Raw genomic sequence first — 19,046 nt, 5'->3', positions numbered from 1 at the left:
AGTAAGCCTACTGCTGACAATCATCTGTCAAAATAAGGGAGGAGGCGGCATTCACCAGTTCAAAAGCTCTTGCCTATCATCCCTGTGAATGGTGCATACAAAAGGGGTCATCCCATGTCCTTTCTCCCCCCGGTAGCATCAGGATATGCTGTCCTAAGTCTCTGTTCTGCTTAATTCTCAATTCTTCACCAATCATCACCCAGAGTGGAGGGGGAGTCCCTTACTCAAATCTAAGAACTTACTCAGACAGTAACTGGCCTAACCCAAAAGTTCTGATGTTTGTTATAGTTCTCCCAAGTCTCTTGAAGAGCTACTTATCCTGATGGCCCAAAGCAAAGCAACATTAAAATCACTCAATATTTATTTGGCTTTCTATGTTCAAGACTTTAGTTAAGAGAAGTCATTAAATTTTCCTATGGCCCTGTAATCAAACAGAAGTTTTTACTTAATATTATTCATATTTCAGTGTCAAGTAAGGAGATTTTCAGTACATAAGGACTGGTTAAAAAAGAAGCAAGATGTCCCAACAGCTGTGGGACTCTAATTAGATTTTGCAAACCCCAAAACTGATCAACTAACACAATTGTTGGAAATTGAAACCAAGCTGAACAAAAATTATATATGTTGAATTGACATATTAGCTATTAAGTATTAGAAAAGTATGTTCTCATAAATTAGAATTATTATAAATAATTATTAAGTCCTCTACATAAATGGTACTGATACCGATGTCAGTGCTTTTAGATAATCACAAGAAGAAATAAGAAAAACAAACCTATTGATTTTTATGTAATTTTTATTTACAAGACTCTGCAAACAGGATATAGTGACAAAGGACAATAGGTATATTTCCTTAAAAATATACTATCACTTTGTCGTGTGCACAAAATATTTAAAAATCAATAGAGTGAAGAGTGTGAAGTCTTCAAGGTAGGTACTTATTTTTTGGAGGAAAACTCCAGAAAAGAAACACATTACATTGAATAGCACTGAAAATGACTCCCAAAATTATGTTTTTAGTAATGTAATTGCAGGGGGAAAAAATACATAAAGTATAAACAAAGTAGTAATGTTTTTAACAGTTGCGAATTGACACTTTGTGTTACGACAAGTCAGCTAGGAAGAAAAATTGTGTAGAGGGAATAAATATTATTATATAATGTGATTTTTATTTTAACAAGTATATAAAAACTGTGTTAAAAATTATGCTCCTGCTAACTAAGATGCCACATTACCAGCATTTGATTCTCACATGGGGAATGATTAATTCAATTAGAATGCAGTTTTGATGACTGGGCTAAGAAAATACTTGTTGACATTACATTGTATATGAAAATGACTTCTCAAATTTTAAAAATATGATTTGGTTAGTGTGCATACGAGAGTACTAAAACCTGTGTTTTGGTTTGCTTCAGAAATGTAGAAACCTGCAAATAAAATGCAATTGCTTTAAAAACACATTGTGTTTACAATAATGAACATACACTTTCGTGAGCAAATGAAGGATGGGACAGGAACTGAGACTCCCAGTTTTTGAAGGCAGACAAGTCTAACAATAGAATATTTTACATTATTTTTAAATCTCAGAACAAAAAGCTAAAATTCCATACTCAGATAAATGAAGACCATTTAAAATCAGAACTGTTTTTTTTAAATGTCTTCATAGGGTATTGTGTCTCACACAAAAGTAATGTTAATACGTGGTCATACTTTGAAGACATTTCTTGAGTTGCCTTAGATGATGATAGGGGACTATGGAGGTGTATTTTTATTTCTAGTGAGAAAACTTAGATACTTGTCTTTTAGGTAGCTGAATTCTACACTGCAGGTTTCTGAAGGAGACAGCATGGTTATGCTAGCTATTCCTCTAGAGAAGGAAAGGCTAAGAAATGTAAGCAAAGGGCAAGAAGAAAGCTAAGGTCTGCTTTTTCTTTTCTTGGTCTAAGACAATCTGCTAATCTGCTGTGTCTGTCCTAGAAAGAGAGAACGGTGAGCTCTGCGCAAGCTCCTTGCTGACTCTCTTGCCATCTTGGGAACTAGCATGGACATCTGAAATCGGCGTCTGTACCTGCAACAGAGGTGCTCCGCGTGCTTCTGTCCTTAGGCAGACTGAGGCATCACATGTATCACTTACTACTTGGGAATTTTTCAATTGTTACACATTTTTCCAGACTTCCACGCTACCCAAAGTTGCTTCTGCATGTTAAATCCCTCTCCATATGGCAGGGGTTCCACTGAGGGCCAAAAGCATGGAGAAGCCATGAGAGAGGTTGCTGTAGTGCTCTCCCCAATACATTGTGCTACTCTTGGAGAAAAATATAGGTGAATTCTTCCTTGTGGAATTTGCTGCCAAATTTGGAGATGTGTCTTGGCCATTCTGCAAGTGGGAGAGAGAAGAGAGATTTGGAGAAAAATATGAAAAGCCATGTGGGATTGAGAAGGGGCCAGAGAAACAAAACCAAGTTCTCTAGAGCATGTTCTGGCACCAGCATATACAACATCTCCATCAAACATCAGAGCCCTTGGCTTGCATTTTGCCTCCACAGTCTCTGCATAGAGCAGTTTGTTACTGTGCACAATTCAGGTTTTGGTGAAAGATGGAGAGAAAGCCTGGTGGTGATCAAGGCATCTGTGGGGAGTGCCTAAGAAGTTTATTTATGCCAAATATTTTCATATAGGCGTACGATGCAGCCATTCATAGCCTAAATAAAAAAAAGCCTGAGCATTTCAATCAGTTGCTAGATACCTGAAACACGGGTTTTGCCTCAGAAAGGAGAAGGTTGTTTTTCATCCTGCTCCTATGTGGCTTTTTTGGTGCACGTAAGCGTAGCTGGGACTGAAATGGAAAAAGAGGGGAGGGTCATGAGGCTCTGGGGATACTTCTGCGGAAAGCAGGTGTTGTTGTCAGATGGATACTACTAACACCAGGGAAACAGACTAATAAGCACATTTGAGCCTCTGATAGTACGGTACAGTAAGGCATAGCTATTGAAGAAGACAGCAAAATTACCACTGATTTGACAAAAACAAATTTTCTCTTAATGCTCCAGACTAACAATGCATGGACACGTTTCTGCAGAAATAAGCTAAGTAGTCTCTTCACCACTCTGCCAAACCGAGTGTTTATAGAATGGCAAGGGTGGAGAGCCTGCGAAGAGCAATTGTCTCTGCTTCAGCAATGAGAACCACAATTCCTCACACTCACTCTGCTATGGTGCTATAATTATCCCTCAGTACTTGATGACTAATTTGAAGCCAAGCACTCTTAGAGGCTGCCCAAGTAATATTTTAGGTATATTTTTAGAATTCATGGTTTTTCGGTTGGAAACAAAATTAATCAAACTCTGGTAGTTCTTACTACCTATCTCGAATATGCGCTCTGGATACAAATGCAGCGGAATTTGATTCCAGCTTAAGTTTATGAAAAATGCTTTATCTTGGCTATATAGGCTGCAATTTCTATAATCAGTAAGGGCAGTTTGCATTTCAGTTGTATATTAATCTGAAGAATTCAGAAGCACGTTGCTAATAAATCTCTGCCTGGAGCCTCTGTGAGAATAAATAGTATGACTGTTTCCTAAAGAGCTTAGATTAAGGCATGAAGATATAAAATGTGAAGAGAAATTAGAATTCTTTGAGTCAACCAGTAAATAAACCTTTTCCTTTTGCGCACTTTGCAGGAAGTGAGGTGTGAAATACTAGCTTAAAATGTATTTTGCTTTCTAAATCCAACTGTAGTAAAAATAATAGCTTGTAACAAAACCCTGAAGAATTTATGGTGTACAACACAGCATAGCAAGTCACAAATAACCTTCCACGGTTTCTAAAAGCATCAATGTAATACTTTCCTGCAGCAGAGGCAGGACCTTTGTTTTCCCAGCATATACATTTTTTTCCCCAGAGGATATCTAGGAGTTTGATATTCCTCTGTGAATACAAAGAAGGCAGAGTTCTTTCCGAATGCAGGCTGCAGGCGTGCAGCCTTTAGCAGTTTACACTCCACTGAGAGCAAAATCGTGAATCTCATATTCCTTGAAAGCACTTGCTCTTCTGTGACCCAGAAGCAGGCCTTCTGTGGTCAGAAGAAATTTATATCTGGATTTTGAAGCCCTGCCAAGAGCCCATTTTGGACTATAGAAATAGCTTTTTACGTATCAGTTTTTCTAGGTGCTTTGACATCACTTGATGGATTCACAGCTTCTGGGGCCATTCTTTTAGGGAAAAGTACAGTCATCTTGACTCAGTCTCTAATATAAAGGCTTAAGGGTGAAGCACAAGTAAAAAATCAACACAAATATTTTTCCTATATTAAAAGACAATATGAAAAGATAATTTTTGGAAGATGGTTCCACTGATAGATATTAAAAGTAACGTTTTTCTTTTAAACCTCCAGCTTAACTGATCTGCCAGAATCCAAAAGGGGAAGGATCATTTAAATGCCCTAGTTCTTGTACTCTTTCCTTATGCATTTGCTGTCAGCCATTGGCAGGATTAGATAGACCTTTGCCCTGGCCCTGTGTAACATTCCTTAGATTTCAGTGCTGATATTCCAAACACAACAGTGTTGGCTCCTGAATGAAAAGTCAAGTGAAACACACAATAAGAAAATGTGAAACTAAAAAATTATTTCAAGACTAATGGTATAGAAAACTGGAAAAAATAATGAACAATTTGAAAAGGAACATTTTAATGGTGTAATACAAAAATGACAGGCTAACAGGGAGTAAGTTTCCTTTTTTACTTGAAATAATTCTGTAAAGGCATATATTATTGTGCAGGATTACCTTGCTTTCTTTCAAGATAAGCATACTAAATTTCCTTTTGATCAAATTATTATTTTTTTTGTATCACACTTCTTATGAAGGTCAGGGTCTGGATCATAAGTGATGTGAAAGATGTGAAAGTGTGTGTGAAGTGATGTGAAAGAATTTCTGTGAGTTACTTGTACTGTGAATCTTCAGATGCCATAAAGTACTGCAGTGCTCAGCACAGCGACATAAAGCTATTTATTTTACCTAGCATTTATTTCACCTGTGTGTGCTCTAGAGGAGCTTACAAGCTAGCTGAAGTCTGTATCATGACACACTATAGTCCAGAAGTATATATATTTGTGCATATACACACACTATATATATCCATATATGCTACATATAATATTTTTATATAGTGTGTATATACATGCGTATATAAACAGATAGGCAAATTCAGAGACGGGAACACAACAGACGGCCTAGAAAATTAAATTAAGGTAAATTAAAATTAAATCCAAACATCTTCACAGTAATGGAAATACAGCATGACCAGGGATTTCACTTCAGTTGTTGCCAAATACGACCGGAAGGAAACACATGTGTAATCTAGTTCATCTTCCTACAATGATAGCTAGCCAGGCAGCAAAATTTTAGTTCAGAGCACCACAATTTCTCCACAAACCTGCTTCACAAACCCCCATATGCTTCTGTATGCCCCACCTCTACCTGCTGCTGCCCGTAGTGTTGTATAGCTGCCTGGCTTGGATTTGCAGAGAGCACTCAGATATATCCATGTACTTATTCAAAAGCTGTTAAAGGAAATTTGGGTTTTAGTCTTACATATTTCATTATCACATGTTCAAATTTTTTTTTGCATGCTCTTTCCTTACCTTTTGCTTTTCAAATACATTTGGAAAACATAGAAGTTGAGTGGCTTGCAGTATAAAGCTTAGCTTTCAAGCTTTCAACCTGGCTTCCTTTCCATTGCTTCCAATATCTGCAAATGTGCAAAATGGAAAGTACGATTTATGCAAACTGCTGTATTTATTTAAGTCTGGTTCATTTCAGGATAAGCGGCACAGTCAGGTGTGAAGAAAGCAAGCAGGTAAGTCTTGACCCGAAGCTAGAGGGCTGTGTAGTTAGACACCTGTGCAGTGTAGTCTAATACCCATATCTGGAAAATCACAGCCTCATGCTTGCAAGCTCAAAAAGGAACGCAGCATATTAAAAGTTATGTGAAATCTTAAAAATGTAAGTGAAACAAAGTAAAAAGTGCATTCCATATGGCCCTTGTACAGTCATTTGATGCCTGAAAACACATTAGATGATTGAATTTTAAAAATAAGGGAGTAAGCTGTATCTGTAAGACTCATATTTCTATAGCAGAGAAACATTCCATACATGGACGATAGAGGAAAATGAGGTTCAAATGAAACACCGAATAGTGCAATTCTTTAGCACTGAGTAATCTATTCATGGACAAGGATCACAGCTGGTATTATAGAATCATGGAATCATTTAGGTAGGAAAGGACCTTTAAGATCATTGAGCCCAACTGTAAACCTAACACTGCCAAGTCCACCACTAAACCATGTCCCTCAGCACCACATCTACACGTCTTTTAAATACCTCCAGGAACGGTGACTCAACCACTTCCCTGGGCAGCCTCTTCCAATGGTTGACAACCCTTTCAGTGAAGAAATTTTTCCTAATATCCAATCTAAACCTCCCATGGTACAACTTGAGGCCATTTCCCTTTGTCCTATCGCTTGTCAGTTGGGAGAAGAGGCCAACCCCCACCTTGCTGCAATCTCCTTTTATGTAGTTGTAGAAAGCAATAAGGTCGCCCCTCAGCTTCCTTTTCTACAGGCTAAACAAACCCAGTTCCCTCAGACGCTCCTAAGACTTGTTCTCCAGACCCTTCATCAGCTTCGTTGCCCTTCTCTGGACCCGCTCCAGCACCTCAATGTCTTTTTTGTAGTGAGATGCCCAAAACTGAACACAGTATTCGAGGTGCAGCCTCAGCAGTGCACAGTACAGGGGGATGATCACTTCCCTAGTCCTGCTGGCCACACTGCTTCTGACACAAGTCAGGATGCTGTTGGCCTTCTTGGCCACCTGGGCACACCGCTGGCTCACATTCAGCCAGCAGTCGACCAACACCCCCAGGTCCTTTTCTGCCAGGCAGCTTTCCACCCAAGCCTGTAGCACCGCATAGGGTTGTTGTGACCCAAGTGCAGGACCCAGCACTTGGCCCTGTTGAACCTCATACAGTCAGCCTTGGCCCACCGATCCAGCCTGTCCAGATCCCCCTGTGGAGCCTTCCTACCCTCAGGCACATCAACACTCACGCACAACTTGGTGTCATCTGCAAACTGACTGAGGGTGCACTCAATCCCCTCATCCAGGTTGTTGATAAATATACTAAACAGAAATAGACCCAGTACTGAGCCCTGGGGAACACTACTTGTGACCGGCCACCAACTGGATTTAACTCCATTCACCACATCTCTTTGGACCCAGCCATCCAGCCAGTTTTTAACCCAGTCAAGAGTATGCCTATCCAGGCCATGAGCAGCCAGTTTCTCCAGGAGAATGCTGTGGGAAATGGTGCCAAAGGCTTTACTAACATCAAGGTAGACAACATCCACAGCCTTTCCCTCATCCACTAAGCAGGTCACCTTCTTTTAGAAGGAAATCAGGTTAGTCAAGCAGGACGAGCCTTTCATAAGCCCATGCTGACTGGACCTGATTGCCTGTACGTGTCGTGTGATGGCACTCAAGATGATCCATAACCTTCCCCAGCACCAAGGTCAGACTGACAGGCCTGTAATTCCCCTGATCCTCCTTCTGGCCCTTCTTGTGGTCAGCCCTCATATTTGCTAACCTCCAGTCAACTAGAACCTCCCCGGTTAGCCAGGACTGATGAGAAATGATGGAAAGTGGCTTGGTGAGCACTTCTTCCAGCTCCCTCAGTACTCTTGGGTGGATCCCATTGAGCCCCATAGAATTGTGTGCATCTAAGTGGTATAGCAGGTTGCTAACCATTTCCTCTTGGATTATGTGGGCTTCATTCTGCTCCCCTTCTTTGTCATCCAGCTCAGGGGGCTGGGTACCCAGAGAACAACTGTTCTTACTATTAAAGACTGAGGCAAAGAAGGCATTAAGTACATCAACCTTTTCCTCAGCCTTGGTCACTATGTTTCCCTCCACATCCAATAAAGGATGGAGATTCTCCTTAGCCCTCCTTTTGTTGTTAATGTATTTATAGAAACATTTTTTATTATCTTTTATGGCAGTAGCCAGATTAAGTTCTAGTTGGGCTTTGGCCCTTCTAATTTTCTCCCTGCATAGCCTCATGAAATCTTTGTAGTCTTCCTGAGAGGCCTGCCCCTTCTTCCATAAGCCATAAACTTTCCTTTTCTTCCTGAATTCCAGCCAAAGCTCTCTGTTCAGTCAGGCCAGTCTTCTTCCCCACCAGCTTGTCTTTCAGCACATGGGGCTGGCCGGTTCCTGCACCTTAAAGATTTCCTTGTTGAAGAATGTCCAAACTTCTTGGACTCCTTTGCCCTTCAGGACTGCTTCCCAAGGGACTCTCAACCAGTTTCCTAAACAGGTCAAAGTCTGTCCTCTGGAAGTCCAAGGTGACATTTCTTACATATAAACACTCAACCCTACTGTCACTATCATCAAGCCCTAGACAATCAAAACACTCCCTAACAGACAAGGCTACCCCACCGCCTCTCCTTGCTGGCCTTTCCCTTCTGAAGAGTTTATAGCCATCCAATGCAGCACTCTAGTTTTGAGAGTCATCCCACCATATTTCCATGATGGCAACTATATCATAGTTTTCCTGATGCACAATGGCTTCCAGCTCCTCCTTTTTGTTCCCCATGCTGCATGCATTGGTGTAGATGTACTTCAGTTGGGCTATTGATCGCACCACCTTTTTGGGTGGAGAAGATCTAATTCCTACGTGACCATTCTCAGACCCTTCTGTGGTTTCTAACACATCAATATCCCTCGTGTCTTTGCTGTTGCATGGCTCTCTATCCCCTATGTCCACTGAAATGACAGACTGAAAAGCCTTGCTGGCACATCAACCCTCAAACCCCCAGGCTTATCCCTAGCTAGCCTGGTTTTACCCCTTTCCCCCTTCAAATCTAGTTTAAAGCCCTTTCAATGAGCCCTGCTAACTCCTCTTCATCTGATATATTTCCAATTGCAGATTATCTGGGTGTTAGTTACAAGTATTTTTGAATGATTAACCCCTCAAATGCTGTTACACTCAGGAAAGATATAATATACAACCCTGGTTTGTCCAATATTCATTTTCTCAAGACTTTCTAGATAGATTTTTGTCATTTCACAAGTATGAACATTTTTCTTTCCCACTCATTTTTCTTCCCCACCTGTCAGATTTACACACTCCATCTGGAATCTGAAAAAAGCAAGCTGTTCATTCCCTCTACTCCCCTTTCTAATAAGGATTCTGCAGTCAGAGCTAAGCTGATAATTTGGATGATGTAGAAGGAAAGCTGCAGTCCAGCTCATTCTTCCATAACTGTATTGATACTTTAACACAGAATTGAAAAAAAAAAAAAAAAAGTCTTTGGCACTGACATGAGTATATCTGACTCCACAGCATTCAAGGATATAGATTCAGAGTAACAGGACATTACTCCTTACAATGTTATTTTTCCTGACCATAACCTCTGCAGGTTGGTTTATTAGTGGATATCATTTTATCACATTTTCAAGATGCCTACAGGTAATGAACCTACATATATTTCTTTATCTGTATCAAGAAGAAAATGTCTCTGTACAGCTTCAAAACAGTGCAAGACTGGAGACTAGAATTTCTTTCTTCCAGAAAAATATACACTTCTTCATTTGTCCATATAGCATTGCTGGAACATTTATCTGACTATTGAGCTGTACCATGAGTAGAAATACCGCATTCAGTATTTAACTGGGAAAAAAAGATCTGATTTATGAAATCACAAAATAAACAGGGAAGAAAAGATGGCTGTCATCCTAAATGACAAGCTCATAGCAGCTAGGCTCTTTTGGGAAACTGCCAAACATCAGTTACCTCCCACATACGTGACTGCAGTTCTAACATTAAAAAACAGACATTAAAATCATGTAAATATAACCAACTTTCTGAGATACAACAAGTATTAACAGTTTCACATTCATTCATTTAAAAGCATATTGGAAAAATAAATCCAATCTGCACTGACATCTGTTATGTTACAGTTTTTCAGTTAATGCATTACAGCTAGAAAGTGGATTATTTTTCCTTTCTGAAAATAACTGAAAACTGTAAATATTCTTTTATTTATTAGAGAAAGCAATAGCAAAATAGTTTACAGAGATGAGATGAGAGGTAAATAGGATATACTCTCTTTACTGATTTTGGTGTATATTTGTGGGCAGAATGAACATAATGGACAATATCACAAATGTCTGACCATGGCAAAAACAATAAAAAAAAAAAAAAAAAGAGATATTCATAAAGGAATTCTACAGTCTGTATTTCCATAATGTGAACAGAGGTGATTTTACATACTATAAGCACAGAAAGACAGGTAAGAAACATAATTGGAATTGTAATAGTGTATTATTTGACTCACCAGTAAGTAATAAGCAAAGCATTAACACACATTTTATTTTTCCATTTCCTTGTCATATGCACTAACGGATGTGGAAGGAATTCATACAACTTCATTAAATGACAGCTGTGCCCTGTCCTTGCACACACTAGCATTTAAACTTAACAGGGGGAACAGTGCCACCTTCTGAACCAGCATGTTCTCTTTCACACCTGTCTCTCATAGTGGGTGTTTTCCTTAAAAAAAAAAAAAAAAAAAAAAAAAAAAAAGGAATGTCATTCCGTTTCATGGTCTGCCATGATTCTTAGATTTGGCTGTAAAATGGAAGCTTTTTCCACTTCACGTTGCTAAAGATAAAAATTCCTATTAAAAATTATTCATATGGGAAGCAAGGCTTTTCCACCTTAGAAAAATGGGGAAAAAAACCCTCAAACAAAAAACTCCAGGTAAAATAGAAAAAAAAAATCTTAACATATTATTTTTTCCAGCACTGGAAGAGTTTTTCATTATCTGTTTCTGTTTATTTTCTCTTTCTTCTGGGGAAAACATGTATATATGTATATGTAGACAAGCTTGTATGCTATTTATTTTCTTTTTGTTTAAAAAACCCCACAAAATATTGGCTGTAGAGTTTAATTTGTAGGCCTATTTTCTCAGTCTGTTTTGCAGAAGAGGAGAGGCCTGAGACAGAAATTTTGGAAGCTTTGGCTACTGTCTAAACCTGCTGCTTTGTATTTTTGACTTTGTTAATAATATATAATGCATGCACCGCAGGTATGTGAACGAGCAAGACCCCTGAACAAATTGCATTTTACCCTCTAATATCATATCAGCTCCCTGTATCAGTGGATATAAACATCTTTCAGTTATACATACTTCAATGTTATCTTCCGTGAACAAGCATTGCTGCGCTAACTTCTAATAATCATTAAGTAGTAATGTAATAATTAATCAGTTATAAATCGCAGATACTTGCTATTCGTTCTCTGAAGATTTCTTCCATAGCATATGGCCTATTACACAGGCAAAAATAATTCATAAAAGGGATATTTTAAGTAATTATTTGCCATTAGTTTCAGTATAAGTACCATTCACTTCTTAGGTCCCATGTCAATTAACACCTGTGGAACGGAACAATGGACTAATAGACTAAATCAGGTTCAGAAGAGATTTCCTTTGGTGTTATTGAATGTCTGAAAAGCCAGCCCCTTCAGGGGACTGAACTTGAGTTGTTCAGACAAAAGGTTATTCTAATATTCCACGTAATTTAAGGGCTTAGTTTATCAGTTTAACAGCTTTCTCATACTACAAATCACCTTTTTCAGCTCACATCTTATTAGGATAGGTGATAGTAAAAGACAAAAGGCAGAAGAAACAATTATTTGCAAATTATCATGTTAGATATTTGTTATAAATGAATATTGTTTATTTAATCATTTGGATTCTGTTATCCGAGGAAATAGTTTTACTTCAGAAATATTTAAATAAAAATCTGATTTGCTACAGAAATTAATAACATTGATTCATAAATATTTATACTTTCATTCCAAGAGACATTATAAATTTAAATGTGGTCTGAGCAATTTTAAAAATAGTTTTATAACTAATCCTCCTTCCTTGTACACACAGAAATGCCCTTCTTCAAATGCAATATAAAGCTCATTCAAAGAATCTTTTTTTTAAAATAGTCTTCTTATACACTCCTATTTTTTCTGATTAAAGAAATCAAGCATTATTTTCTCTAGTTGCAACCCATCTATCACTGTAAGATCAACCCAAATTTATCTGTGTTTAGCAAAATCCTTGGACAAATGTGTAGAATTCAGTGAAGCCTAAAAATTATGCACAATTTTTCCATTTTGGCCCCAGCTTTTTTTTTTTCCTATTGTTTTTTAAGCAGAAAAAAATCAGCCAGTTCAGGGAATGCTGGCATTTCCCTTACATTCACCTAACTGCCAGGGGAACAAGGTTTTATTATTCTCACCCAAAAATAAATGCCAGGTTTGATATAAAATTCCAAAGCCGTTACTTTTTTTGAGAGAGCAGGATGAATTAGCAAAGGGCCATACACCGATTTACACCATACACCGATTTACTCTCCTTCCTCTGCATTCAGCCACTTTTTCACCTCATCAAGTTATAGGCAGGGCAGACCCAGCTGACAAGATGTGTCGTGGGGGCTGGCTCTCACGGGGCTGGCTCCTGCGCTGCTGGCTGGGTGGCTGGAGGACGGGATCTACTAGGAGGAATGGAAAGAACTGCGTTTGTTCTGCCTGGAGAAGAGAAAGCCTCCGGGAAGACCTTACTGCTGCCTGCAAATCCCTGATGGGAGGATGGAGAGAAGATGTTGTCAGACTCTTCTTGGAGGTGAACAGCAATGGGGCGAGAGGCAACAGGCACAGACTGGAACACAGCAAACTCCAATTAGATATAAAGAAACTTTTTTACCAAGAGGAACAGGTTGCCCCCAGAGGTTGTGGACTGCCCAGCTTTCAAGGTGTTAAGGGCTTGATTGGATTTGTCCTGGGTAAACCTGGTAAAATTTCACCTGCTCTGAGCAGGGGGTTGGGATGGATGCTAGTGGAGGTGCCTTTCAACCTAAATTATTCTGTAATTCAATGTGAGAAATGGCCAAATGACAACAGTCAGAGGAACAGGGTGGAGGGATGCTTCCCCAGCTGGCAAGGAAACATCTGGATGAAGAGGTCCGTTGTTCTGGTATCAGAGTGTCAGTACCCATCCCAGCAGCTACACATTGCTCGCAACAAATATAAGCATTTATAAGCCCTGGAAGAACTAAAATATGCATGAATAAGACAACAGTTTCATGAAGTTATCATTATTTCTTTCTGTTAAAATGTGATTAATGAAGGAATCTCAAGGCTTTAATGTTCCACAGTGTGAAAGACAATTCCTGTGATAGACTGGAAATTTTGTTTGCAAGTCCTAGATACTCGTTTCTGTTTTTTTTTTTTTTCTTAATTGCAAGCACCAACTTGTCTGTATCCTACCTTGAAAACGACTCCTGCTCTGCTTCAACACGTCTATGCCCCAGCACTTTTATTCTCTATCTATTTAAGCCTCAAACCAGTAAAATCTCTGTTGCAGCTGATATGGCTGTCTCTAAGACCAGCAGATAGTCAATCTCCAGGACTCCTGAGGGGCCAAGCTGCAGCTGTCCTTGCACAGGTGTTAATGGAGAACAGCAAAGGACACAAAAACCACTCCTCACTTGCAGACCTAGACACAACGCAGACTCAATCTTAGGCATTATAGGCTGGAAATACGAGAGTGTTAAAACATGGTGCTCTACTGCCAGAAAGACCAGATTCCATTCCCTCTCTCAGCTTCATACATTATCGGAGAACAAGATACACAGGGAGAAACACACCACTCTTCTTACAGGATTGTGTTGCATCTTTGAGCGTGTTTTCCTCTTATATATGTGTATGGCCATTGTTTTAGAAGGGGACACCTTGTGCTTAGTTCAGTTAGCAAATACTTTGATTTTTAGCCGAAGCCCGAGAGATGTTGAAAGGAGGCTCCAACAGTACAGAAGCACAGTTTTATGTTTTTAAGTGTTTTGAAAGTAGTTTCATATCTGTTAAAACACACTGGTAAAATCCAGCTTCTATAAAAAGTAGAATAGTATGTCCTGTGTGACTTCTTCAGAACAGGAAACCGAAACTAAGATTTCATTTGAAATCCTCTTTTAAAATCTCCTAAAGAGCCTCAGCCATTCTACCAGTAGTAAAACCAGACTCAGAGAAGCACTTCGGCTCCAGGAAGCCCCACAGCAAATGGTAGCATTCTTTATATAACAGCATGAACTGAAACGCGCTTAGCCTGGGCTGACCCACATCTCAGCATAGGAGGCCTAAGATAACACCTCACATACTTACTCATTTTCTCTGCGTGACCAGGTGTACATCCTAACCTGGGAGCACAGAGCTTCCACAAAATCAAACTGTCCTATAATTATGTGTGGCAGAGGGCAGAAGACTGCAGAGGAGACCTGACGTGCTCCTTTGCATATTTTGACGACTTTTCCAAGAATAAATGCGATGATATTTAGGGAACCCTGATGTGTACCAATTGTTCACATGCCATTTTTTTGGCCTGTGAATTTCCACATTGTACCTTGTTTTCCAGCACACACAGCGGCGAGGATCAAAAAGCAGTTTTAGTGTCAAGATAGCCAGGTACCAGTTCTGTTCTCACGTACAAGACAAGATCCAGCTATGGTGAAGTTCAACGGTATCTTTCTGCCTCTTCAGTGCCACAGGAAATCTGAGCAGGAGCTATCTATAGGAGTTTGTATTTTATTGTGATCAGTTACTGGCACATAAGAATCACAATATACTTGGTTTTATTTCTTCATACAAGGTTTTAGTCAATAAAGGAGATGATCAACAGTATGAAATTGCTGTCTGAAGAGAAAATATTTCCCTTCCTAAAGGAAGCTTTATGCCAGACTAAAGTAGCAGAAGAAAAAAAATGAAGGTTTCGGCTAAATAATTTTATAGATTGTGCGTTGAGCTGTAGGAATTGTATTTTGCTGTTGGAGCCGGCACTGCTAGAAAGAAGAATCTCCTACAGAAAATGTTATCATGAAAGAAAAGGGGAAAAGGAAAAGACAAGCTATTTCTCCCTACATAGGGACTGCATTTGGCAGCTACACACAGAGTGCAAACTGGCATCATGACACATTCTTCTAGATTCTGCGACTGCCAGAAATAAGTCAGGTTAAAAAATTAACATCAGGTTGTTGCCTGTTCAACAATAAAGTAGGAATCACTAGAAAGCAAACGTTATTTTTCATTTGATACATATCTATCAAAGAAGTTTCACTATAGCTCATTACTCACAAGACTGGATTCTGAACTGATTTATAAAAGGTAAATAAATGTCATGACCAACAGGATTCCTGAGTTCATTAGCTGGCCAGGCTGGGTAACCTGCACATAGCTGAGAAGGTAAAAAAAGATCTTAAAAACTAACGTATCATTGAATAGATAAAAAATGGTGCAATTCAGGCTAAAGAGCAAGAGAGAAACATCTGAAATAGGAGAAAAAATATCAAACAGTAAGACAGAAATAAGTTTATTGTAGCTTATCCTTCCTGATTCTTACTGGATGTTTGTCTGTTTTACTTGCTTAGATAATCCTGCTACAAATAAATACTGCTAATAAAAAGGTCAGCCTGTCAATTATTTTAGAAGATATTTGAACCAGCAGAGTAAGCTCTTACCACAATCTGATCCTGGTGCTTCTCAGATGGGAACTTCTCAGCAGCCATTTCAGCAGTTATGTGTCACCACCTCCACCTAGAGAAGTCCTGCTCACTCCTTACCCGTGTGCTCCCTGCTCTCATGGCTCAGTTGTGTCAGAAAATTGTTCGTATTTCAAAGTAGTGAATCAGATGCGGGATGTAATCTGACAGAAGATGTTTCCTCCCTCACTCTTCCTCCTTTCCATTTTTATCTGCTCAGCTCTCTGACCCAGTTCACTATAGAAACACACACGATCATTTGTGCTGGTATAAGGGATGGGAGGATTGAGGATAAAAGCATGTTTTTAGTGGTGACTGGCAATTCTTTATTTCCAGTATCTGTGCCTGTTTACGCTTACTGAAAGTTTTTGTTGAACAACCTTTTATTCTCTTCTTTGAAAAAAATCTTTTTTCTGCCTGACGTTACCTGCTGAACCTCCTCAGAGGGTAACTGTTCTGGAGACACATCTCTTACTCGTCTTTTCAAGCATTCACCCTTCTCAATTTCTACTCTGTCAGCAGCATTATTTCACTTAAAATCTTGAATGGCTATTCAAGTTTCTGAAGTACGCTTTCCCATGTAACACATGTCTTAATTCAGGCAAAGTCATAACTCCTCCCCCAAACAAACAAGGAGAAAAAAAAAAAAAAAGAAGGCAAAACAACAGCTGTTACTGTGGAAGCTTGAATCTAGCATTGCCAACCCCAAAGTTTTCTAAAGCTATTAAATTGGCTCACAAATCAGTCTGGGTTCCAGATGGGGCTCTATCTTTGTTCTGTTTTTATTGAGCTTTTCTGGGGTTGCTCTCTGAACTTTTTCATGGAAGTAATGAGGACAAGAATCCTACTTTTTGTGCCATAAAACCTGAGGTTCTTAGTTAACATTGATGCTAATGGCTGGAGTTTAGAAAAAAAACCCAAACAACACAAAGCAAACCAACAAAAACCAACCTGCTAGATAATGTAGATGTCAAGGTAAATCACAAAACTGTAATTTTACTAACATATTGCTATTATTATATCTAGGAAAACACTATGAAATTGCTGGTAACAAGCACAATGAGTGTGGCATTTCAGATACCACCTGGACTGTAGTTTAATACTTCTGCTTTCTCAGTAACTCTATTCACAGTGCTGCAAACAGTGTCCATTTACTGCAGTTACAGTTATGCACCTGAATTTCAAACTTTAGTTTAATTTATGAAACTCCTTAAAGTTTGATCAAGTCTGGAAAAATACCATCCTGGAATGGAGGAAAAATAAAAGTATTCTTAAGATGAAGGTCATGTGGTAGAAAAAGAGTTACCAGAAGGTATGTAATAAGCACAAGATGAGTTACTAGCATTACAGAACAAAGATCCTTTCTTTGAATTGAGTTCCTTTAAATTTTCCACAGCTCATACTCAAAGTGAAGGAGTAAAGTTGATCATGTGAAAGGGGGGAGGAAAGGTGGTGGTTTAATATCTGTCTTTGTTTCTCACTACCTGAATCTATTTTAATGGTCAATAAATTAAATTAATTTTCAACAAGTCAGTAATTAGTAAGTGATGTCCCTGTCTTTATCTTAAATCGCAATCTTTCTTATCCTGTTTTCTCCCCTTGTCCTGCTGAGTAGGGGGAGTGAGTGGGAGTTTGGCCCTTAGCCAAGGTTTTACCACCGCAATAAAACCAATTAAACATACAGTCCTTTTTTGGGGAGATGACCTAACTCATCACAAAAGTTCCTCACAAAACTTTTGAACAAGTGTATTAGAAACAAAACTCCAGGTCGTTACACAGCTTCATTATCATTTTCCCTAGAGTATTTATTGGCATACTAAACATCTTGATTAATAAACTGCAATTAGCGGTGGAAATAAAGATTCAAAGACTGATACCCTAAATTTTTCATCAATGTACCCTTCCTTAGAGAATTTCTTTTGTAGAGAGTTTTATGTATTGAGCTAATGCTGATTGTATTTTATGGTGAGAATTCACATGTGGTATTCTTGCACATACTTTTAATGCATTTCTCCTGCATACACAAATAAATGTTTTACACTAGAGAAATATGTTCAGTTCTGCATGGAAATTACTTGAAGAGGAAGCTGAGTGAAAGAGGGTTTATATTCTGCTTTGGTTTCTGAGCACAGACAATTCTTTAGGAATTTTTCTGTAGGCATTGAATATTGAAGCTGATTTGAGATATCAGAGGAAAATGGTTGTTTATTTGCTGCTTGATCACATAGATTGGAAGTGTGTCTTGTGCGTGTAAACAAAGAAAGATTATACTTGGAATCAATTATTTAAATCTGGGTGCTGCCATTTTAAAAAGCAATTTGTTATATGCAGATACCTATGACCATTAAGGGAAGAACTGACTTTTGTTTTTGAATGAGAAGTGAAGAAGAGAAACGGTATTTACATTTCTAGAGAAAATTCAATTATCTAGAAATAAAAGTAGTTGGATTTCTCTTTCATTTGTACTCGGTATAGGAAGCATGTTGCATAAGATGGCACTGGGCATATCTGTTGTATGACACTGACCAAGTCACCTTGCCTCTCTGTGCTCCACTACACAGCGGGTTAAAAAGTGTTTTGACATTTATTTCTAAAAACATCTATTTATTTATATATGAATTAGCTGCTGTTATTAAAAAATTACTATTACTTTTTATATGAAAATTGAAATGTACATTAATGACAGACTACAGATCTACAAGCAGATGATGATGAAGTTAAAGATCTATCTTGCTCTTAAACAGAATTCCTGTTTATTTGCATTATTTGAAAAAGTCAAGGGACATACCACCTACCTACAAAAAACATCAAGGAAAACTTTTCTTCAGCATATTGGAAAGTATACTGCATGACCAGTTCTCCTTATCTCATACTTAGGGATGAGATATTTGAATATATAATTGTCCAGAGCAATTGCCTAGTGATGAACCAATAAACTAGCTGGTGAGTAAAAAAAAAAAAAAAAAAAAAAAAATCAAAGGAAAAACAGACATAGTGCTTAGACATTTGCAACAGCAACTCCAGGCACTGGGTTACCTTATGCCCGCATTACAGTGGGGTTCTCCAGCTACTGATTATGGGCACTGGGAAAAGTTCCATTCAGCCCATCACCTTTACAGCTGCTGCTTCACACTGGAACTGGATATGGGGGGAATTAGTAGATACTGACAGAACACGAGGCCTAGAAATTTTTGATCACATTTTGTAGGCATAATTACACCTAAAGTGTAATCACAAGCTATCACACGCATGCGAAGATACGGCTGCATGAGAATCTCGTGACACAGCTGCCCAGTAACAGCTCCAAGTAATAGAAAGCATTAAGATGATAAAGGTTTTGTCAAAGTTCCAAAGATGACTTTGGGTCCTCCTAAAATATTTATGCCACTGCTTAGATCATCCTGA

The 19,046-nt window shown here is 38.6% G+C and overlaps 1 protein-coding gene across 1 annotated transcript in view; it reads right to left on the bottom strand.

Annotated features, from left to right (window-relative positions):
- STXBP6 (syntaxin binding protein 6) overlaps positions 1-15,766 on the bottom strand; it is a 154,765-nt gene extending 138,999 nt beyond the window's left edge. The window contains exon 1 of the mRNA XM_063333720.1: positions 15,621-15,766. The gene's annotated coding sequence lies outside the window, so the exon portion shown is untranslated. The remainder of the gene's footprint in view (positions 1-15,620) is intronic.
- Between the last annotated feature and the right edge of the window lie 3,280 nt (positions 15,767-19,046).

Source organism: Chroicocephalus ridibundus, chromosome 4 (assembly GCF_963924245.1).
Source record: "Chroicocephalus ridibundus chromosome 4, bChrRid1.1, whole genome shotgun sequence".
In the NCBI taxonomy this organism is placed as follows: Eukaryota; Metazoa; Chordata; class Aves; order Charadriiformes; family Laridae; genus Chroicocephalus; species Chroicocephalus ridibundus.
This window is presented reverse-complemented; position numbering and strand designations above follow the sequence as displayed.